Raw genomic sequence first — 24,037 nt, 5'->3', positions numbered from 1 at the left:
TTGTTTATTTGTGTCCTATTTTTTCCTTGATCAGTCTTGCTAGAGGTTTGTCAGTTTTATTAGAATTTTCAAACAACAAATTTTTGACTTTGTTTAGCCTCTCTATTGTATCTTTGTTTTCTATTTCATTAATTTTAGTTTTACCTTTATTTCCTCTTTCTTTCTCTATATTGTTTTGTTTTTTACTTTTAAATTTGCTTCTTTCTCTTACTAATGTTCAGTCTTTTTCCTGTTATTTTTACCAGAGGTAAAATTTTTCTTCAAAACATCCCCTCTAAATAGACATTTTAATATGCAGTAGGTTTACTGTGATTTGATCCTAAGTAGGTTTTAATTTTCATTGATTTATCATTTGACCAATGGGCTATTAATGCATGTGTGTTCTTTATTTTCCAAACATATGAGGAATTTTTAAATACTGCTTTTTGATAATGATTTATAACTGAATTACATTGTTGTTAGAGAATGTCATCAGTATAATAACAATTATTTGAAAATTGTTGAAAATTACTCTCGTGCTTTTAAACCACATCCACAAATTCTTTGACATTCTTCCCATCAAAGGGAAGAATCTTAGTTTCCCTCCCTTTGAATATGGGTTGTCCTTAGTAACTTGCTTCTAATCAGTAGAATGTAGTGGAAGTGACACTGTATGACTTCTGATGATAGGTTAGAAAAGGTGATTTAGCTTCTGCCTGGCTCTCTTTCTGAGCTCCCAATCTTGGAACCCAGCCACCACGCTATGTTAGGCAGCCACATGGAACTATCACATATAGGTGTTCTGGGCATAGTCCCACAGAGGTTCCAGCCCTCAGCTAGTATCAACTACCAGACAGGTAAGTTAGCAAGCCTTCAGATGGTTCCAGCATCCAGCCTTGGAGCCACCCTAGCTGATGCTGAGTAGAGACAAGATGTCCTCACTAAGCCCTGCCTAAATTGCCCATTTGTAAGCAAAATAAATGCTGTGATTGTTTTAAACTGGTAAATTTTGCAGGGGTTTGTTAAGTAATAATAGAGTGCAACATGCATCTTAGACTTATTGCAGTTTAACTTTTTTTAACTATTATTATTTTTTTCATAAGGAAGATTGGCCCTGAGCTAACATCTGTGCCAATCTTCCTCTATTTTGTATGTGGGATGCCGCCAGCACATGGCTTGATGAGCGGTGTGTAGGTCTGCACCTGGGATCGAACCCATGGACCCCAGGCTACTGAAACAGAGCACATGGACTTAACCACTATGCCACTGGGCCATCCCCTACGGTTACCTTTAATTAGCCCTTTTACCAATTCCTCCCAAATAGAAGAATTTTACAATAGTTTAACTCTACTTATGTCTCTCATCTATCATGGTATTGTCATATATTTTACTTCTCTATATATTCAAATTCCTACAAGACATTAATTTTTTGTCTTTTATAAACCAGTCTACATTCATCAGCATTACCTACCTGCCCTTTCTGGTGCTCTTCATTTCTTTTTGCAAGGTGGTGGGTCCCTCTGGGATCATTTTCTTCAGCCTGAATAACTCTTTGGTATTTGTCGTGGTGAAGATGTACTGATGAGACAAATTCTCTCAGCTTTGTTCGTCTGAAAAGTCATCAATTTTTGCTTTCTTTTTTTGATTAATACTTTTACTATGTATAGCATTCTAGGTGAGAGGTAAGGTATTTTTTTCATTTTGGCATTTTAATGCCATTCCTTGATGTGCCGATTTCCATAATTTCTGTTGAAAAGTAAGCTTTTGCTTCTTTGAAGGTAATGTGTGGGTTTTTTTTTCTCTCTGAGTGCTTTTAAGATTTTTCTGTTTGTCTTGGTTATTAGCTGCTTAACTATGATGTCCCCAAGTGTGCTTTCTTTATACTTTTAGTATTCTATGTGAGGTTCATAAAGTGTCTTGATTCTGTGGTTTGGTGTCTTTTATCAACTTTGAAACATTTTGAGCCAGTATTTCTTCAAATGTTGTTTCTGAACCATCATCTCCTCTCTATTTCTAGTTACATTCATGTTAGACTTTATCACTGTTCTTCATATATCTCTCATACTCTTTTTTGTATTTTCTATCCCTTTTTCTCTATGTGCTTTAAACTAAATATAGTTCCTGACTTGTTTTCCAGTTTACTAGAAGTTCTCTGTTCTGTCATATCTAATAGATTCCAGGTCTTTGTTGAAATTCTCCATACTTTCTTCAGTTTCATTAAACACATTATCTTTATTTTAAAGTCTCTATCTGCTTATTTCAATATTTTAATTTTCTCTAGGTCTATTTTTATTGTTCTTTTAAATTGTGGCTTTCAGTTATTTGGCCCTTTTTTTTAATTAAATTAAATTTAATTAATTTTTTTTTCCTTTTTCTCCCCAAAGCCCCCCGGTACATAGTTGTATATTCTTCCCTGTGGGTCCTTCTAGTTGTGGCATGTGGGACACTGCCTCACGTGGTCTGATGAGCAGTGCCATGTCTGCGCCCAGGATTTGAACCAACGAAACACTGGGCCGCCTGCAGCGGAGCGTGCGAACTTAACCACTCGGCCACGGGGCCTGGCCCTTTTTTTTAAGCCAGATATTGTAGATGAAAAATTGGAGAGGCTATAAATGCTGTTATCTTTCTCCACAGAAGGTTCAGCTTTCTTCCAGCAGGTATGTAAAATACAGGAGGATCATTTTGATTCTTTTGGGAGATGGCTTTAGTCGTTATTACAGTTTTTCTATTTTAGGTTTGCTCTTACTCCCAGGATATAACACTTCTGTGTCTTGACTGAAAGCCCAGGATATTTACTGACAATCCTCCTGCCCCTCTTCGTCTTGTCTGGGCAGCACTGCACAGCTATTTAATTAAACTTTTGCTCAGCTCTTTGTTCTCTCAGATGCTGTTTTCTGCTGGGGTTTTTGGAGTCTCACTCCAGGCATGTGTAACTAAGGAGTTAGCCAGTGATGGGGGGAAGGAGGATGTAGACGAGTTTTCATTTCACGTCACCTTGAATCCTTGCTCTCTATAACTTTTCCTCTCAAGTCCTAGACACTTTGGTAGTCCCAAATTCCAACCTGTTTCTCCTCAGCTCCTGAGTTAGACTCCTGCCTTTCTGTTTGGGGCCTCTTTTCCCTATTTTGTGAACTGGAAAATGTTCTCAGGGGGAAGTCATGGTGGGTGTGGAGCTCCCCTCCAGTGCTTCTCTTCTTTCAAGGCTTGTAGCCTTTCCTTTCCAATCCTGCCTGAATTGGGTGCTTTCCAGTTCCTTCACACAGTTGTTTCATATATTAGCTTTTATAGTTGTTTTCAGCAGGAAGATTAGCTCATCATATCCTGAACCAGAAATGTCAACATTATTTTTAAGAAAATAAATCTGACTGATGACAGTGGACTGGAATTGGGAGAGACCGCTGGCTGAAAGGCCAGTTAGGAGGCCACTGCAATCTTTTAAACAGGGGGAGGTGAGGGCCTGACTAATGAATAGCTGCATCTGGTTTTGCAAAAGAGGTTGGATTCAAATCTTTCCTTCATGCTGTCTTATTTTTATTCACAGGACTCTGATGAAATAGTAACATTAAGTGACTGCTACTGAGTGCTTACTATGTGTTGGGCACTGTTCTACCTCCTGTACATGGATTTTCTTAAGTCCTACTGGATACTGTTATCGTCATTCTGACCTTACAGATGAGGAAACTGAGATACAGAGAATCTGAGTGACTGGCTCAACAACACGTGGACAGTAAATTGCTCATGTGGGCTTTGAGTCAGGCCTTTGGCTCTTGCGAGGCTGCGCTCATCATCCCTTGGAGCAGGTGTTATCTTTTAAGCAGGGGAGGCTGAGAGCCCATATTCTCAGAGGGATAAAAGCAGAAAAGTGACATCAGTGGTTACTGAACCTTTTTTATTGTTGTTCAGAAAAGTAACTGATGTAATACTCAAGGAAACTGATAAATACGGAGAAGTGAACGCAAAGAAAAAGATCAAATTTTTTTCTTTTTTTTAAATGAAAGAATAGATTTAAGTCTTGGTAAATTCAATGGTAGAGAGTCATGATGTGGCCAAGAGTAGGTCGTCAAGACAAGCAGATAACTTGGAAGGTCAGAGACTGATTATAGTGATAAAAGTTACTGCTTGATATTTTATCTTTGGGTACTCCCCCCTAATAATTTTCCCTTGCTTTCTTGGTGATGGTTCATTTTAATCGGAAAACTTGAAGTACAAGTTTAAATACTTGTTACATGAATGGAAGAGGGAAGTACTGTTCTAACACTAAGAGCGGTTCACTTCACCTTACCCGCTGGAAGCAGGGCTGGTCACAGGTGATGGAGCACGGAGGTCGCCCCACTAGAGGGCGTTGAGGTCTTGTCTCAGTTTGGGGACGAACGTGTGGTTTGATTTATGCTTATTTTGATGGTTTCACATAAATTAGTGAAGGATTTACAGAAAGATCAAAGTTAAAGATGTAATTTATCCAGCACCATTTAGGGAAAAATCTATAGAAATTGTATTCTTTATCCCACTTCCTTGGTAACTAATTACTTATGTTAATGAAACGTCAAGAGTTTCACTTAAAAGCAAATCTGACATTATTCAAAATGTAAGCTGTGGAATTATCAGGGAAAAATGTATTATTTGAAGATTTTTTTAAAAGATTTTTTTCTCTCCAATCCAGTTTTGAAGATGTTTACCATTTCCCTCTGACTCTATGAGGTAGGAATTAAATTATTTTATATAAAAATGACTAAAAAGAGACTCACTAAACTATTCACAATGATTACTTCTGAGGGAAGAGAGTGTGACTCAGGAGAGCATTATTCTCCATACATATGTATGGTTTGAATTTTCATGAACATAAATTTTATAATTTAAAGAAAAAGTAAAAAATTCAATTGCATTTAAAACTAGGTTAGGAAGCTAATATAAAATATACTAGAAGTATATGTCAAAATATATATAATTTGCCTAAAGATGAATAAATACAGCGTCCTGGTGATACTAAGAAGCATTCTACAATACGACATCAAAAGGAAGGAAGGGTGTTGCCACACTGTGTACTTTAGCATCTCTTGTGCTGCATAATGGATAGTCACATCTAGACTCTGAGACCTTCAAAGATGAATCTAATTTGTTCTAACCCTATATATATCAGTTTACTTGAAAACAGAACACTCTTTTTTCTTCTCACTTAACAAAAAGAGTTAACACAGTTCTATAGAATTCAGTTTGGGAAAAACTGACATATACAAAAAAACACCCAAAGTCAAATTATGTTTGGGAATAAGGTCCTTTAAATTAATTTTAAGGAGATGAAAAAATATATAGGTGCACTGTGTCACACTATTTTTTCTGTCTTTTTATTAGAAATATGTAAGTACATTTTACTTCTCTTGGAAATATATTGTGGACAAATCAAATATCACACCATATAAAAATAACAAAGTAAACACTTATAAATGCGAGCAGCAACCACACGCTGTCACTTACTAAACACCCCTGAACTGCCACGCGCTGAGGAGTGTTGAATGGTGGGATGCAGGAAGTGTCACGGTCCTCAGGTCCTCACTGCTAACCCAGTCAAACAGGCACTCTTCTGCCCAAAGGATGAGAGTTAAAACATCCCTTCCATCAACCCAGTGGGGGAACATCATCCAGGCATCTGGCAGAAGACACAGAGCACACAAATGTTTTGCCAAGCATGTTGAAAGGAGAGATTAGGAATATTATTTATTAAGACAGGATTTAAAATGAATTTTGAAGAGTCAGATAAGCAGGAGGCTGAGCTTTTTTTTTTTTTTCAAATAGAGATAGGGGCTCTGATGATGGAGGCAACAGATGAGAATATTTTGGGACACATTAGAGAATCAGCAAAACCCAGATAACAAAAAAAGACAGCAATTTAATTTGAACAAGAATTGAGATTACCTTCTTACCTATGGCTGGCTAAGCCTGTAGCATATGTGTGTGTGTGTGCGTGCCAGCCACTATGTATGAATAACATCACCTCTCTCCAACTATGTGTTTTTGGTAAATTTGTATTATGAAATTATGCCTAAGTTGCGTATTTAGTCATTATTTCTCAAAATAAGTTCAGTCTTTTCTTTTCAAGTCCTTTTTATTTATTTTTCATGAAATGTAGGTTATAGAATCCCGTCAGGTGTTGAAGTGGGTTGGTAGTATGTAACTGCAGCAGCCAAAATTCCTTGCCCCAACTATGTAAAATGTGATAAAGAGCATGTGTTAACCAATGCTTACTTTTGTCTGGATATGTTAAGTGTTATAGAAACAAAATTTATTCTTAATATCCCTAAATATTTCCTACCCATTGTTTCAATATTATATCATGGAATCCTTCATGTCACTCATTTTTCAGAAATACAATTATTTAGATTAATTTGGAAATTCAGCATAAGTAACTACTAGTTTTCATGCTGTATATCTAAGTTGAACAGTGATAAAAATCTATCTTACAAACAATATAAATGTCCTAATTAAAATCTTTTAGCCAAAATTGATTATAATTAGTAAAACCTCCATCTTAAAGCTTCTGCCAACTTCTCAATTGTTTCAGCAAATTTCCAGATCAGTAGTCTTGTTTCCTTATATCCTTTTTTTCAAAAGTGGAATATCTGAACTCTCCTAAGTCGGGCTGATGCCTGTGAGTAAGCAAAATAAGTAACATCAACTGCGCAGTATGATTTGAGGGACAGAAAAGGTCCGAGGGGTCAAACGTGCTCTTCCACGACTGGACATGATCTAGCTTATTTCTGGCTTAGATGATAAATTTGGAGTCATTGTCTCTATAGCACATAACTAACAGACATACAGAGTGCTCCACGGCAAAAGACAGACAACTAGCTTCTAATCCTCAAGTCACTGTTTAACTAGATTGCACACTTTGGCCAGGTCACCTAACTTCTCTGGGCTTTCTACTGCAGCATATATAAAAGGTGGATAAGAAAACTAACTGTCTGAAAAGGACTTTTGTACTGCGAAAAACTCAGATGATAAGGGAAAACATCTTTTATTTATGAAATATGTGAAACCTATGGAAAATAATGTAGCAGGCACAATGCATTTACCACCCAGATTTAAAAGATGTGAACAATTTACAGAAATTGACACAAATCTCATTTCTTATTAAGAAATAAAACAGAACAGATATAGCAAAAGTCACTCCCTTGCCTCTGCAATCATCTTTCCCTCCCTTCTCAGAAGTAGTTGGTGTGTATCCTCACTTTCAGCATGTTTGTATGTTTACCATACAAGTCTGTATCCCTAAAATTATAAACTATTGCTTTAGGTGTTTCAAAATTTACGTGAAAGCATGTATAAATATATTTTTACAGCTTGATTTCTTTATTTGACATTATATTTTTGAGATTTATTTACATTGATAAATGTTAATATTATTCATTCATTTCAACGGCTCTATAGAATTATGTCATGTGAAGAAGAAGTTTATGTATTTATTTCTCTACGGGAAGTTAGCTTCCATATTTTTACTATTAGGAACAACACTATAATGAGCATTCTTACATTTCCTTCATGCACAGGCATAAGAGCTTTTCAAGGATAGCCACTGTCTTAGCTCAGGCTGCCATAACAAAATACCATAGACTGAGTGGTTTAAACAACAGAAATTTATTTTCCACAGTTGTAGAGGCTAGAAGTCCAAGATCAGGGTGCCAGTGTGGTTGGGTTCTGGTGAGAGCTCTCTTCCTGGCTCGTAGATGGTCACATTCTAGCCATGTCCCACATGGCAGAGAGAGACAGACAGAGAGATCTCTACATCTTCTTATCCTATCAATTTAGGGCCCCACCCACATAACCTCATTTAAACTTCATTACCTACTAAAGACTCTATCTCCAGATACAGTCACATTAAGGGTTAGAGCTTCAAAATATGAATTTTGAGGGACACAATTCAGTCTGTAGCTGCCACCTAGTAGTAAAATTGCTGGGTTGTAAGGAATCTGCATTTTCAACTTTTCTAGATATTTCCGAATAGCTTTCCAAAGTGGATGCAATAATTTAGACACCCACCAGCAAGTATACAGATGATGGGATATTTTTAACTAAAAGAGCTTAAAAATCCCAAATGGAAGAGAGAGGGTACAATCTTTTCAAATTGTCACTTCTTTTTCCTATTCTAGCAATATCTGGAAAGTCTTCTTCCAAGTAGCTGTCTAAATATTGGCTTCTGCTGATCAGTTCTCTCATTTGCAGCCATGGTACCACATGGAGTGGTCTTCTCTTGTCTAATCCCAATATGAAGAACACTGACCTTACTCAATCCAACAGAGTTTCATAGGTGTCAACGATATGGAGTAGAACTACTCAATGGATTCAGAGTGATAGCTAGAGCTCATCTCTAAAGAAGCCAGGTCTCATTTGCTGGGAACAAATGATACAAATAAAGTTTCAATTTCATTGTAGTAACATCTCTCAAGCTCCACAACATCTCTGATTCCAGTTGTGAAAAGCCAGTGTTCTTCGACATCCACAGTGATTTCTTTTTTTTTTTTCAAATAAGACATTTGATATTCCTTCAAAATGGTTTAAAAGGCATTTAATCACCTCCCTCTCATTCACTCTGTCAACCCCTTGTTAGCATTCTGCTTTCTCATTTCTTCAGCGCTCACGAACCCTATTTTCCTTTAGCTAATGTGGTACCTTCTCATTCAAAGACAGGGAGGTTTTATTTGCCCCCTGAGGTACTTGTCTGTGAATTGAGAAGAGTCTGATTAGAGAAAGAGATGGTTTCTTATGTTTCAACCATGTAGACAGTCTATGAATCAAAAGGGATTTTTCAGAGTGAGTTAAACAATCTATTTTCCTTCTCATATGTGTCACCATTTTTCTGGAAACTCTTACTTATCAGGTAAAACTTTACTTAGGGAGGTTCTCTGACAGCTTAATCATGTTCTACGCTGGATCCCACAGTGAAGCCAGAAAGCTGAAAGTGTTTGCCGCTCTCATTTCCGTGGCAACTGTCTGAAGGGCCAAATATAGGATCACTGTTTCACTGTAGGACCCAGCAGAAGAAGGAACTGAGTGGTGAGGAAAACCCCTTTTAGTCAGAAATTTTTCTTAGGAGGTCAAGACCTTTGAAAAATTAATGGAAAAGTACCAAACAATATCTTTAAATGTATTTTGTTTAATGTTGCATTGTTCTTAGCGAGGGAATTTTACATCTCTGTGTCATAATGAATCCGTTTCCCCTTCACTGGCCTGTGCTCCCTCTTTCCATGTCTGTCAGTCTATCCATTCCTTGTTCTTTCCACTGTAACAGGATGCCCCTCTAACCCAGCAGGAACTGGAAAAATATTTAAAAATTAATACATGCGACCAGTTATGAGTAATCTCATACATATGTGTGGCTCTCTGAGCAAAGAACCAATAAATACCTGTCCAAATAGTGCAATGCAGATTGTCTACATTATCTAGGGAAAAAGAAAGTTCTCTGAGCAGGAGTCAACATAGAACGGTTGAATAGCTTTCTAGTTCCTCCTGCCTTAGATCTTTATTATTTGATCTCAAATATGGGATTTTTACAGCATTTCTCCCAAACCCAAATAAAATCTTTTTGGAGAATCTACCATTATCTTTGACATGAAAAGTCAAGAAATTGGTATAATGCCTCCCTTTTTGAAGGAAGCAAGGAATGTGTCTATGCTACACTGTTAGGCAATACGCATAATACACATGACAAGATTTAGGTCTAAGGTTGCTGTAACCTTCAAAGGAAAACCTGAACATTTCCATAGGTCCAACTGTTTGGCTTTTGATGGCCACAACCTTAATTTCTACTCCCTAGGAGCTGTTCTAAACAAAAAGAATCTTAGAGCTTTGAAAAAAATATATTATATGGCAAATAAGCATCATTTTTACAGCTAGCTGTAACTCAAAGAGAGGAGTGATCTATTTCAAAGAGAATTGAGTCACTCATGTAACTGTGGGAGGTGCAAGAGTGTACCTGGTGTCGGGTACATGGAGCCAGGATCAAATTCTCCCAGAGCTTTCTCTTTCCCTCTCTTGTCCCTGCTTGTCTCAGAATGTTCGTGCTCTCCCACAGCAGAGCAGATGAGCTTCTTCCACACAGAAGTCATCCGCCCACTACACCAAAGACTCCCGTCTCTACCACAGAAAAAAGCCACTGAACTGGCAAGGGGTGGTGGCTTCCATTGGTCCAGCTTGGGTGAGTGTTAATCCTAAACCACTCAACAGTGTGTAAGAATGTGGCATTCCTGAGAGTTTTAAAAGTGCTTTTGGTAGGTACTCAGGGTTGATTGACAAGGTGGCGTCCCTCAGGCTTTAAGCCCTTGGATCAAGTCACCTCTTATCTGGAGGTGAGGTCTCACAATGGCCTTAACGAGTATTTGAACTGCATGTAAGACATGACACATAGATTTAAACTTGTTTTTAAATACCAGCTATATTAAAGGAAGGCTGGAAAATCTCAGGTTTAAAAATTTTATTAAATTTTTAAAGTTAAAATATATGAGTATCAATAATACACTTTACTGGCTATAAAATTTGTAGGGAAAATAGTTAAATGATAACGTATATGATTTTTTTTTAAGCAAATAAGGCTCTTATGAGACACAGACCATGGAGAGAAATGGCTTTCAGAATGAATTGAAGAAGAAAATTCTAGTTATGAATAGAAAGGTCATATGTCTATACAGGATAGTTCGATTTTTTAAAAATATGAGACAAAATTAATTATTTTAACTGAATGAAAGAGTAACGTTAGTTAAATTAGTCAAGTTTTTGAAGAATGCCAGAATTCTCTCAGAAAACGATATTGAGAGTTTGTGTTAGAATACGTTTCTATCAGGTGACGCTAAGGTTGGAGGGCAGTTAAATCTTTGAGCTCTGAACTGAGAAGAATAAGTTAAAGCATTTTTATGAAATTTTAAAAAATGGAACACACATACACTTTCTCCTACCTTGCTTAGTTTCTCCAAAATCAACCTTTATCCCCCTCTTCTAACAAAACATGACCACCACTCCTCCATGAAAGAACCAGATTCTTCCAAAAGACAAGTCATTGTGAAATGGGAGGGTCTCCCCTTCAAGACACGAAAGGCGGTTGCACTCAAGATGTGCCCCAGCCTCTTCAGCTGGGACACAGGAAGAATTGTTCCATAGGAATAATGAATAAGAGAGGAGTTGAGTCTTAGGAGTTCTAAATGCTGGCTTTTCCTGTTCACCCCAGCATATGACTGATGACATAGCCAGCAAGGATCACCAGTAAATGAGAGAAATTAAGAACTGATTTCTCAACCTGCACAAGCACTTCTTAAACACCCTGATTAAAGGATTCTTGGTACTCTGATGGAGAACCCATCTTAGACCCGAGACTTGGGAACTATAGGCTCAGGTATGCCTGGGAAGGAGAAAGAGAGAGAGAGTGTGCATGAGAGAGGGAGCAGACTTGGAGGCCATGAAGCCAAAGAGTTGCGTGGGAGGACGAGAGGTCTGAGAGACAGTGCCTGGCCTGTCCTCACCATCTTTCAATACCGTAATGCTGCTCACTCAGGAAAGGAGGCCCCATAAATGGCAGGCTTTAACCAATCAGCCACTCTTCTTCCTTTGGAAAGAGCAAACAAGGAGAGAGGGCCCATAAACAGAGAAGGAAACCTGAGCAGTGGGAGATAAATGTTCTCCCCTTGTGGGCCATGCATTACTCATATCATTCAGTTGTATGTGGGATTAAATGGGCTTTTGCCCGGGAATATTATAGAATCCTCCCTCGGTATCCACAGGGGATTGGTTTCAGCACTCCTGCGGATACCAAAATCCACGGATGCTCAAGGTCCTTATATAAAATGACACAGGCTTTGCATATAACATACATACATCCTCCCGTATATTTTAATCATCTCTAGATTATTTATAATACTTAATACAGAGTAAATGCTGTATAGTTGTCATACTATATTGTTTTGGGAATAATGACAAGGAAAAAAAAAGCTTGTACATGTTCAGTACAGATGCAACCATCATAAGCCTTTCCATCCACGGTTGGTTGATTCCTAGCACGTGGAGCCTGCAGTTAGGGAGGGCTAACTACAATATGTTTCCATGGGGAAGGGTGCTCTGACTTCTAAATAAGGGACTCATAATGAAGTTCGGGACTACAACATGTCAAGCAGATTTAGCTGTTTTTCAAATGAACTGTGCATGCACCTTGCACTATGATGGGATATGTGGGAGTATGCTTTGTCAGCAATGACTGGATGTTCCTCCCAGAGCTCTACAGAATGAAAATGTAGATACATTTTCTTCTTAGACTATTCCAGGAAATACATATATTTCAGCAAATAATACAAATAGAAATTAATTTAATTACTTATTAAGCTGGCAAATGCAATCCAAGGGAAAATTATTCTAGAAATAAAGGCACTTTTTTTTCTGGTATAAATTCTATATTTCTTTACTGTATTAAAAAAATGACTGTATCTGTTAGCTTTTAGTGCATTATAACCTCCATCCCAAAATTCAGCGGCTTAAAACAAAAATTATATGACTCACATGTCTATGAGAGGCAATATTCAAGGCCTCTTAAGGCCCAAGCTCATAATGGTACATTGTCATTTCCATTTCATTCTACTGCCCAGGGCAAGTCACATGGCTAAATCCCAAGTCAAGTGGTGGGGAAATATATTCTGCTCCTTTAGTGGGAAGAATGGCAAAGTCCATGGAAAAGACATGGACACAGGAAGGGGCAGAGAACTGGAGCCAATGAGGCAATCTACCACAATGATTGGTGGCCAATAAACCTAAATTAGACACTACTCCTTGAAGATTCAGGTGTCTCTGTGAGTATGTGGGGGTTGGGGATCAGGGAAAGGGGAACAGGGTGAGCTTTTGAGTGGCATGTCTTACAAAGGCACAATGCCTATACCTGCCATTTGAAGATTGAAGACTCCCTGAATCCAAGAGTGTTTTAAAGCGTTTGGTCCACTGGTCCTGCAGAGACAGCTGGGCCCTCTTTCTCCATCTCAGAGCTGTGACAAGCAGAGCCAGCCAGGAACTTTTCCAGCAAGTCAGGTTGATGGGAGGTGGATGTCCACGAGAGGCAGGAACACCTAAGGGATAAGTAACTATAGGAAATAGGTACAACTTCTTACCAGCTTTGAGAGGTCCCAGTTAATTGGCGAAGTCTTAAGAGGGGCCCTGAGGTGCTAGAGATATGCCCCTGGCTCACTACTCTTATGAAGATTACATAGAGGAAAGAATGACAGGGTAATTGGTTTGGTGACTATGCTTAACTTTTGTTGGGGGAGGGGTATAAATATAAAAGTTTTATATTTTCCTATAACTCTCCTGGCAGTTGTGCTAAATGTCCCCTCCCCCTAGACTTTTCCTCTAGTATTGGTTTCTGTAACAAACTCTTGGCCAGTTTTTACAAATTTTCAGCCAATTTTGGTTATTAGAAAAGTGTAATTCTGGCATGTAGGATTCAGTCCTGTTCTCAAACTCAAAGTTCATCTTCTCCTTCCTCCAGCTCAGGCTAGATCTGCCCAAAGGGACCACGGTAGCACCTGCATCCATCTCCTCCTCCCTCTTCTAGCTGTATTTAGAGTGGAGGTTGGGGAGGAGTGGCAGAGATGCAGACCTCTTCTTGGTTGACCCTGACTGCTCTTCTGTCAATGTCTACACAGGCTGATGAAGAGGCTCCAGCATCCTTTGTAAATGGGGAGGGGAGTGGAGGGCGGGGGGCGGGGGCAACTTATTCTGGTGCAGCTCCCTTAGGCACTGGCTATCGTTTGCCAGGTTTGGCCAGCTATTCTAGGTGACGCCCAGTTGGTGCCATTTATCCTGCAATGCCTGGGCCTCTTTGCCAGTATCCTCCTTCCCAACACACACATACGCACACACTGCTTACATTGCCCAAAACTATAGCCCCAGTTCTCACCTTTCAGCAAACTGTTAGGTCAGCAGGCACACATGGGATCCGTCTTCTAACAGAAACTGACACATCACAGGCACAGCAGTCCTTCGATCTCGCCAGACCCTCTCTCTCCAAATCTCTTGGCCGTTAGTCAGGTCACATGCGGGCCAAGCTGTATGTCCACTTTTGAACCAAATCCTGTTCTGGGGATAGAAATGTTGGTCTCCTTTTTTTGTAGGCACTCCAATCTTTACAAGAAATTCTCTTTTTTTCTCCCTTTCCCTTTCCATTGGCTTTGGGGATGGGAGATTCACACCTCTTTCCCTCTCAGTCCTCTCAGTGGAGGGGAGCAGAGGTGGGAGGTGCATGCAGTTGGTGGTAGGAGCCGCTCTGCTACTTGAAGCTCTGAGAGAATGGGGCTGGCTCCAGGTGCTGCCAGCTCTCTGATTTTAAAATGTGAAGGTACCCACTAATTTTTGGCTTTAGTTTGGGGCCCTAGCTGCAGTTCAGGGACAACAAGAAAAGTCTTACTATTTGATCTATTAGCTTTAAAATCAGGCAGAACGTGTTTCAAAACTGGGCTCTGCTCCTTACTGTTGAGTCTCATTTTCTTCGTCTGTAAAATGGTGTTACCAGAAACTACTTCTCAGAGTTACTGAGATAATAAAATTAATGAACGAAGGTTATTTGGCTCCCACATAAAAGGCATTAATTGCTATTAGTTATCTTTTCTCATCATCCCATCCTCTGTGTCCACCTCCTGCACCTTACTTGCAACCACCTTTGTGCAGGTGTATATCTATATAGACAGATATAAATGTACATGTGTGTGTGCATCAAATCCAGGCCTTTCATATTTTTGCCCGTTGATTCCATATTATGTTATTGGTGCAGAAAAATACATCTGGGATGTAAATCTTCAATATTCAGTAGCAATAGCCTTAAGTTCTTATATGACTCATCAAGTCGTAAGTTACTGAGGGTATCAGGTGTGGACTTTCTACTTCCTGCATCGCATTTGTGTAGGTGTATTATTACCAGAAATCCTCCATAACGCTACCCAGTCATTTGGGTCTCTGTTTCTACAGAAATGACTAGGATGAAAGAAAAGAAAGACTGAAACAAAGAAATGCAATTGTTTTTATGTTTTACCATCAAGAATATCGTTTTAGTTAAAATGAGACCATTCAAATGAGAATAAACAAATTTAAATAAAAAAGAAGTTTTGATGCTGATTTCTAAACTGAATGGGGTTTTACCTGATAAAATCTACAAAGCAGAATATTTATCCTCAAAAAAATATGAGCTGCACATAATCATTACTCATGCTTTCACACCTTCAAATATGATAGATTTTTTAAAAACTCAATAGGTTGAGAGCTTTTTAGGATACCTGGGCTCTATGTTTAGAGAAAACAAAAGGTAGCTCAATTACTTATTCAACAAATATTTGTTAAATTACAAAACTGAAGAGGCTCTGTCCCTCTTCTCCGTTGCTTTAAAGTTTAGAGCTTAGTCTAATAGAGAAGTGAAGTAAACAAAAAAAAAATCACACGTCAGTATTTTCCTATTCTCCTCCACTGTCTAACACTGGCCTCCACCAGCTCGATCAACTTTTGACACCCCCAAGGCTACCAGGACCACCTCCACCATCACAGAGCAATCTTAGAAAGATCTGCTGTATTTGCCCTGCAGGAAAGTCTACAAGAATTAGAGAAATCTTGATTCATTGCTTTTCAAAGTTTCACCATTTGCAAAATCTACACAATATTGTCCTGACTTGTCATATTAACCAAGTTACCAGTGTCTTCTGAAGGTAGCATTTGGTAAAGACAGTGAACCAGCATACCTGGAATACGTACGTACTCTCAGGTTCTGCTTCCACTGACAAGCGCACACACACATAGCCTGAAAGTAACTGGGAGAGAGGCAGAGTTTGATTTTATTTTCAGGCAGAGATTGCATGAGGATGTTCTTATAGCTATGGCTGATTTTGACGAATACAAATGAGTACAATACTTCTGACACACCAACAAATAAGTTCCCTGAGTTTTATGCACGCACATAGATAATGGTCAAGGAATTAGAGTAATAGGATGTTGGAATTGAAAGGCCTCAGAAATCACCGGTCCAAATCTCTCATTTTACTGACAAAGAAATTTAGGTCTTTGACTGTGTTAGAAAAAATTTGAGAGACATTTAAATAGGGGGAAAAAATCACTGGATGTCCTGTCTAGCACATCCTTACAGTTTGTCTAGTTATACAGGGGTCTGAAACTCCAATCTTTGAGCTATTTTATTATAACCAAGTAAGTCTTAGAAAACTTAGAGTAATGCAAATGATTCCTGTGCATAGAAATGTAGATGAATATTTTCATATGGAATACAATTGATCATGGCCCTGTGGATATTGACCAGTTTTCCACCTGTTTGCAAATTCATTTCAGCATTCCTAATGGCCTATATATATGTGTGCTTTTGAACTGGTTGTATTATCTTACTGGTTCCCACATTAATTAATGCGTTAAATAAAATCACAGCCACTGTCTTAGTTCCCCATTTAGCATAACAAGGGACAGACTTGGCAATACAGACTCTAGAGTTTTATTTTTGGGAGGTCCAGATATCAAGGTGAAGAGGACGAACTTGCTTCTTCTGTCCCTAGATGACCATGGGAAAAGAAAGGAGATGGAGGTGGTGACAGGCAATGGCCAGGTGCAGGTTCTAGTGTCAGCTACAGAAAAATAAATAAATAAACAAAGATTTGGGTCTTGTTATAAAGTGGTTTCCTGAACCCAGCCCAGTCCTACTGGATTAGTCTGTGAACATGAGCCTTATGGACGCTCAGGTTGGAAAATCATTATTCTAGAGTCACAAAATACTTTGAGACTATTAAAAAGGGAGAGAAAACAGAACTAAATGAGGTGAGCAGAGAAAGCCCTACGCCTCTCGTCTAGTTCAAATTTTAATAGGGAGTGACCCATAGAACACCATACCCTACGTTTTCAGTGTAGTGGCTTCAAACGTGGGTATAGTTTTGGCAGAATTATTCTGTATTCCATTTACAGAAACTATCAGAAAGTGTTTTCATACGGTTCTACAAGCACGGTAAAGGCTTTACCTTTGATGTTATTTCTAATAATAGCTGCAGAATCGCCCCTAGCAGCTCCTGCTTCAGTAAGGAAGAATTAAAGTCAGGATCCTTCTCTAATGGGGAATCCGTCCACGTTTACAACTAACAAAGAAAAATTTTTATCCTTTGAGGTTTGTTTGTTTGTTGATTTAGAACTTAAACCGAAAACACTAATTTTAAGAAAAGAGATGCCCAAGCATTACTTACCCTGCAGAAGCCAAACTTTTTCACGATAGAAAATAATGTAATCCTTACAGATAAACGCAAGGAAGCCGGCTGTGTGCAGGGCGCAGGGCTGCTCCAGGGCACTCGGGACAGACAGGTTTGAGCTCTAGAGCGCACTGAATGTGCCTCTGGTCTTAAAGTTTCTAAAATTATCAGTCTAAACAAATTAGTTAGATTACAGAAGACTTGGATCTGAGCATAATTCAAAACTTTCCTGCGTCCTATGTCTGAATATGTACATCAAGACTAGGTCAAATATTGGGAAACCAAAACAGACTCTGCACAGTGTTTAAAAAAAACCTTAATCATTTCATGAGAAGCAGAGGAAAAGAGGCACCGTTAAAGCAAAGTATTGAAATACAGCTTCTGCAAAACTGCTTTTCTGCTCGTTAAGGTGACCCAGGCAATTCTACAACATCCCGCTTAGCAATAACCTGAATTTCAATATGTGCCCTGTGCTTGTCTTTGAAGAGGCTGAAAATAAAAATAGGTCACAGCCCTCTAGGAGCCTTCACATTAGTTTAATAGTAATACTGATGAGCTTGTGGAACTTTCAAAGACACTCTTCTCAGTAACACCAGACGTTAAAAGTACACAAATAAAATACGCTGTTGGTCTGGCTAAAGCTACATTTAAAGCTATGTTTATTGAAGAACTAAGGTTAAGTCTCAACACCGTAGTCCGGGTATCTCTTAGATGACATGTTACAAGGTTGACTTATAGCTGTAGCTCAGGATGAAGTTCTTCAATGATTCCTCTCGAGTGAACCAAATTCAACCCAAGAACAGACCCTAGACAGTGAGACCAATTATTATGGAAAGGAATAAACATTTTCCAATATAAGCTCTTGACATCAGTGTTAGCAGAATTAGTAAAAACACACCCTAAAATGTCTGTAGATGACTCAGTCACTTATGCAACAACTTAACTCGGGCTATGGGAGTGTTACCCCCACCCTGCTGTGCTCATAAGGGTCAGGTGGCATAATGTGGATTTGAAAGACCACCCAGAACAACGTATGGAGTGAAATATTCATCAGAATACAGCTCAGGGATATGCAGATTCTAGTTGTTCAAAAGGCAGCAAAGCTAGCAAAGTGGTATTGTTATAGAAAGACAACTATATTTGTAGAAGGGCCCTCCATGTGTAAGAATAAGATGGAAATCAACTCTCTTTGTGGTGTGTTAATAAAAAAACACTGGGGAATAGAGGATTAAATAAAATTAAAAATATTATTTTGCTGCAGGTCTTTTTGGAGTCTTTATATGCCAATATACCTTAGTAGTGCAAGAGATAAGATATGCAGAATTTCCCAGATATATTTGGTTACCGTATCAGTTAAGATTAAGTTCAATTAGGAGTGACAGACAAAATATGAAATATCAGCGTCTTAATATCTTAAACTATATAAAAGTTTATTTCTTTCTTAAGTAAAATTCCAGAGACAGATAGTCCCGATCTACTTTGGCTCTTTAGGGTGTCGTGGACTTAGGCTTTCATTATTAAGACCACCTCATGGTCCCACATGGCTGCTCCAGCTCCAATCTATACATCTACATTCCATCCAGCAGAAAGAGGAAATGGAAAGGAGAAGAGAATCCCCTCTCCCTTCAAAGACACTTCCTAGAGGTTGTAAAATGACTTTTGATTACATCCTATTGATTAGAACTTAGTTCCATGACCACACCTACCTGAAAACGAGGACCAAAAAGATAGTCTTTATTCTGCGCAGACATGTGCCTGGTTAAAAATTCTATTTCTATGGAAGAAGAGGAGAGGACCATGAACAGTCTCTCTCACAACCATGAAATTCTTTATTTCAGGTAGCAATGCACAAAATAAAAGTATGGAAATGTTGATGTAAATTAATTACTTTTCACAGTATTTTCTCAACCTCTAAGAATCAATGTCCAAGGCAATCCATTGGAAAAGCCTGAGAACCAGGACCAGCAAACTGGTTTACTAAAGTGTTCATATAGGAACCAGAAGTATAAAAGGGAGGATTTATGTTTTTTCATTTGAATCTAGCTGTTGCAATAATTCATTTGAAAGCAGAATGTTTCCTCAAGCACGAGGAAGCCATCTCTTTGAAATGTAAACATCAAGACAGAGAGAACTTCCATCTCCCAGTTTCTGTGGGAAAGTAGGAGCCTAACTTGAGTGGGCACCTTGTTCCAAGTTACAAAATGACCTCCTGCCGTAAAGATAGGAGAAGCTTGTTTTTCCTTTGGATAAAGCCAATTAGCTAACACAGATGGTCACCCCAATTACCAGATGAATTTAGGATGAATTCTGTGTGATAAATGGTGCTACTAAGTCCTCTTATTTGAGGACTAGTTACTGTTTATCTTGAGAACATGGATGGAACAGTGTGTAGCTGCCAGGCTATGTCAAAGGGTGAGACTTCTTTCTGTTTCCGCAGTCTCTTAGTGGCTTGCTGTGATACATTTCACATTCTGGTTTAATGGTTATTCAATAACAAAACTGTTTTCTGTCTCTTCTACTTTTGTGGAGAATTTTTCTTGGTTGGCAAGAGATTTTGTTTTTAATTTATATTTCTGCAACATTGTCCTCAAATTCACTTACATCGTATTACTTAGCATATACTCTGCTGCAAATGTCAGACTGTTGTAATTTGACATTGAACTGCCTAACTGAAGCTGTATCTTAGCTGGTGTGGCTAAGGCAAACATTCAACTAAAGGAAAAAGTGAGATTTTCTGCAGAGAGACATTAGTCGACAAGAGCTGCTTCCAAATTACTGGATGTTGAGTTTTATGAGCACCATAGAGTCAGTGAGATTCTTTAGAGTGTATCTTTTGGGGATCTGAGGCCCAAATCTTTGCTCACAGTCTTCTAGTCTATGTTAAAAAGAGCCATTCTCTTGTCTGAAAACAACCACTGACCTGTGGATATAAATGCCATAAGCTGCAGTGACCAGCCAGGAGAAAATCTCGTGTGGCCTAAGTTTTAGAGTCCCTTGTGCAGGCTGCCCCAGGTAAAAGCTAACTCTCTGACTGCAAACCCAGCTGCAGTGCCAAATACAGGCTGCAGACCAGGAGGGTAAGAAGCCCCCACAGACTGTACTTAGTGTATTAGTTCCCTAGGTCGGGTGGAGCAAACTCCCACAAACTGGTTGGCTTAAAACAACACAAATTTATTACCTGACAGTTCTGGAGGCTGAAAGTCTGAACTTGAGAGGTCACTAGGGCTGCACTCTCGCTGAAACCGGTAAGGGAATCCTGCCTCACCTCCTCCTGACTTGGGTGGTTTTTGGGCAGTCTTTGGCGTTCCTTGGCTTGCCGCTACTTCCTGCCTTCATGGGCACATGGCGTTCCCTCTCTGACTCTGTCTTCATGGCCATATTCTCATAAGGACGTTAGTTGCATTGGAGTAGGGTTGCACCCAATTCTAGTATGACTTCAACTTAACTAATTACATCTGCAACCATCCTATTTCCAAATAAGGTCACATTCAGAGGGACTGAGGGTTAAGACTTTAACATATCTTATTTGGGGGGACACAATTCAACCCCTAACAATCAGTAAGAGCCACTAAAGCTTAAATTACCCTCCCGGCTCTGCCAGATGCTTCAATCTCCATGTATTAAGATGCTCTCCGCTATTTTACTTATTTTTCAAATAATAGAGAGAAAAATTCTCCCTGTCCAAGTTCTGAAGTAACCAAAAAATGATATAAAGAAGTTGTTTGATATTTAGAGCTAAAATTTACACTTTTTTTAACTGGTAAGGGCTGAGCTGAAGGACATGGTTTCCATTTTTGTGCAGGTAGGCTTCCTAATACTGAGCCCAGAACTCAATTTAGCCACACAGTGGCAGGACAGCCAGATCACACACACATAGCTGATATAATAAGGATGTGCCCAAGTTTGATCTTGGTCCTGCTATTCTGCCAAAAGTTCCAAATGACAGATGCCTATTTCACACGTCCCAAAATTCATGGATGATCGGAGATCACGTGATGTCAGAGGTGATCATCACGGCTAGTTAGCATAACACCGACTGTAATGCAAACAATAGATGGGATCAGAGACGTCATTCAGATTTATCAGTGATCTGAATAAATATCTGGATATTCACTTTCAAATGATGGGCAAGCAGACAAGATGAAGTTGGGTTAAAACTCTTCTTATCAAATTTTAAGAAGACGACAGTGGTGGAGGTGGCAGAGTTTTGGATCTTTCTGAATCCTCACATAGAAAAAGACAGTGAAATTAAAAAAAATTGATGAACAACATTTACAACAAAGCTAGGTGACAAGATACCCAGTGAATCTCAAAATACAAACCAGCAAAATCCACAAGACTTATGCATTATCAGCATCTTTTCAGGAGGAAGCAGAAGGAAGCTACCGAAGATCAACAATTTAACAATAGGAGACTCCAAAAGAGCCCCCAGCTACTCACTGGGGAGTGCAGTGGGCCAGTGTGAGAGTAGCAGCAGAAATGAGAGGGGTTTGTCTCTCAATTAGCAGGTGAGGTAAGGGGCCTGCAGTAAGCCAGGCTGACAGGTTCAGCAGGACCACCTTCCCACCTTCCACTGGGCCTCACACTCAGGCCAAATAGAGCAGCTGAATCAAAATTGACAGGAAGGAATAACATAGATGAAGGAAAGAGAAGGTCCAGGGAAAAGTGGGGCAGACAAATAGAGCAAGACAAACTCAGAAAAATCACCTTAAATTTTTTTCTCACAAGCAGAAGGACCTACAACTAAAATATACAACTATGTACTGGGGGGCTTTGGGAAGAAGAAGAAGAAGAAGAAAAAGTTTTGTGGTGTTTTTTTTTTTAACATTACACAGAAACAACAGGAGTTGTAGAACAAAATATCCTTCTGATAATCAGGAGAACTAAATTCACACAAAAATGAATAACAGAAAAGTGTTAAGGCCAAATTCAATACAAAGATACTATGTGTTTTCAATAAAAAGTCCTATCTGACAATTTTTTACATGTCGTGAAAATGAGTTAAATTATCATTTTTGCCACCTTAAAACTTCATGAGGAGGAAATAATTTAAAATATTAATAAATTACTTTCAATTTTGACATGATAAAGAACGTAAAGAGAAAAGAAAATGGAATACATTGTTAGAAAAAATATTTTAAAACATTTTAATTTGACTAATCAACTTTCAATGTGTGACTAATGAAATTATTACAATAATTCTACATTTTTAATTATTTTTTTCAGATTTATTCTTGATTTCTAGTTCTTTTTCCCATGGCAATACTTGGTTTTGGCCTTGATTTTAGCCAAATATTGACTTTAACTCCTGGCGTTTTAGCATTTGGAAAAAACACATATCAGTGCATTTCAACCTTATGAGATTTATGTCCTGGATGACAAAAACAGAACATGGATTGTCAGTGGGCTGCTTTCTCCCAAAAGGAGAGTGAGAGGAAGAGGTTGGGCTGTGCATCCTCAACTTCTCTTTCTAGACTTATCAATCACATCAAGTCTTTATCAATTATCTACTGCTGTTTAAAAACCACCTAAAAACTTAGTGGCTTAAAAAAACAATTTTATCTGTTCACAATACTGTGGGTCATGCTTGCTTTGGCAACACATATACTGAAATCGGACCAACACAAAGAAGATTATCATGGCCCTTAAGCAAGGATGACACGCAAAGTCATAAAGTGTTCCTTATATTTAAGGGATCAATTCATCAAGAAGAAACAGCAATTGTAAATATATATATGCACCCAACATCAGAGTACCTAAATATATTAATCAAACAGTAACTAATCTGAAGAGAGAAATAGACTACAATACAATAACAGTAGGGGACTTCAATATCTCACTTTCAGCAATGGATAGATCATCCAGACAGAAAATCAGCAAAGAAATGTTGGACTTGCACCATACATTAGACCAAATGGACCTAACATACATTTATAGAACATTCCACCCATCAGTAGCAGAATACACATTCTTCTCAAGTGCACACAAAGCATTCTCCAAGATAGATCATATGATAGGCCACAAAGCAAGTCATAGCAAATTTAAGAAGACTGAAATCATATCAACTTACCTTTTCCAACCACAACGGTAATAACAGAAATAAACAACAAGAGGAAAGTTGAAAAATTTACAAGCAGGTGGAAACTAAATAACACACTCCTGAACAATCAATGGATCACAGAAGAAATAAAAAGAGAAATCAGAAAATATCTCAAAACAAATGAGAATGGAAACACAGCACACTGAAACCTATGGGATGCTGCAAAAGCAGTTCTGAGAGGGAAGTTTATAGTGATAAATGAATATATTAAGAAAATAGAAAGATCTCGAATAAGCAACCTAACTTTACACCTCAAAGAACTAGAAAAAGAAGAAAAAACTAAGCCCAAAGTTAGCAGAAGAAAAGAAATAAATATTAGAACAGAAATAAACGCCATACAGACCAGAAAAACAATAGAAAAGATCAAGGAAACTAAGAGCTGGTTTTTTGAAAAGATAAACAAAAACAACAAAACTTTAGTTAGACTAATTAAACAAAAAAGAAAGAAGACTCAAATAAATAAAATCAGAAATGAAAGAGGAGACATTACAACTGATATTACAGAAATAAATAGGATCATAAGAAACTACTATGAAAAATTATAGATCACAGATTGGATAAGCTAGGAGAAATGGATAAATTCCTAGAACAAACAACCTACCAAGTCTGAATCAGGAAGAAACATAAAATTTTAACAGATCAATAATTAGTGAGGTGATTGAATCAGTAATCAAAAAGTTCCCAACTCAGAAAAGCCCAGGAACAGATAGCTTCACTGGTGAAC

General features: G+C 38.4%; 1 non-coding gene across 1 annotated transcript; it reads left to right on the top strand.

Moving 5' to 3' along the window:
• Positions 1–22,798: 22,798 nt before the first annotated feature.
• Positions 22,799–22,903, top strand: LOC124237698 (U6 spliceosomal RNA). The gene has a single exon (XR_006888085.1). It is a non-coding gene; the product is annotated as a U6 spliceosomal RNA (small nuclear RNA).
• Positions 22,904–24,037: the final 1,134 nt, after the last annotated feature.

Source organism: Equus quagga, chromosome 3, assembly GCF_021613505.1.
Source record: "Equus quagga isolate Etosha38 chromosome 3, UCLA_HA_Equagga_1.0, whole genome shotgun sequence".
In the NCBI taxonomy this organism is placed as follows: domain Eukaryota; kingdom Metazoa; phylum Chordata; class Mammalia; order Perissodactyla; family Equidae; genus Equus; species Equus quagga.
The sequence above is the reverse complement of the archived record's forward strand: the minus strand, read 5'-3'. Positions and strand labels throughout refer to the sequence as shown.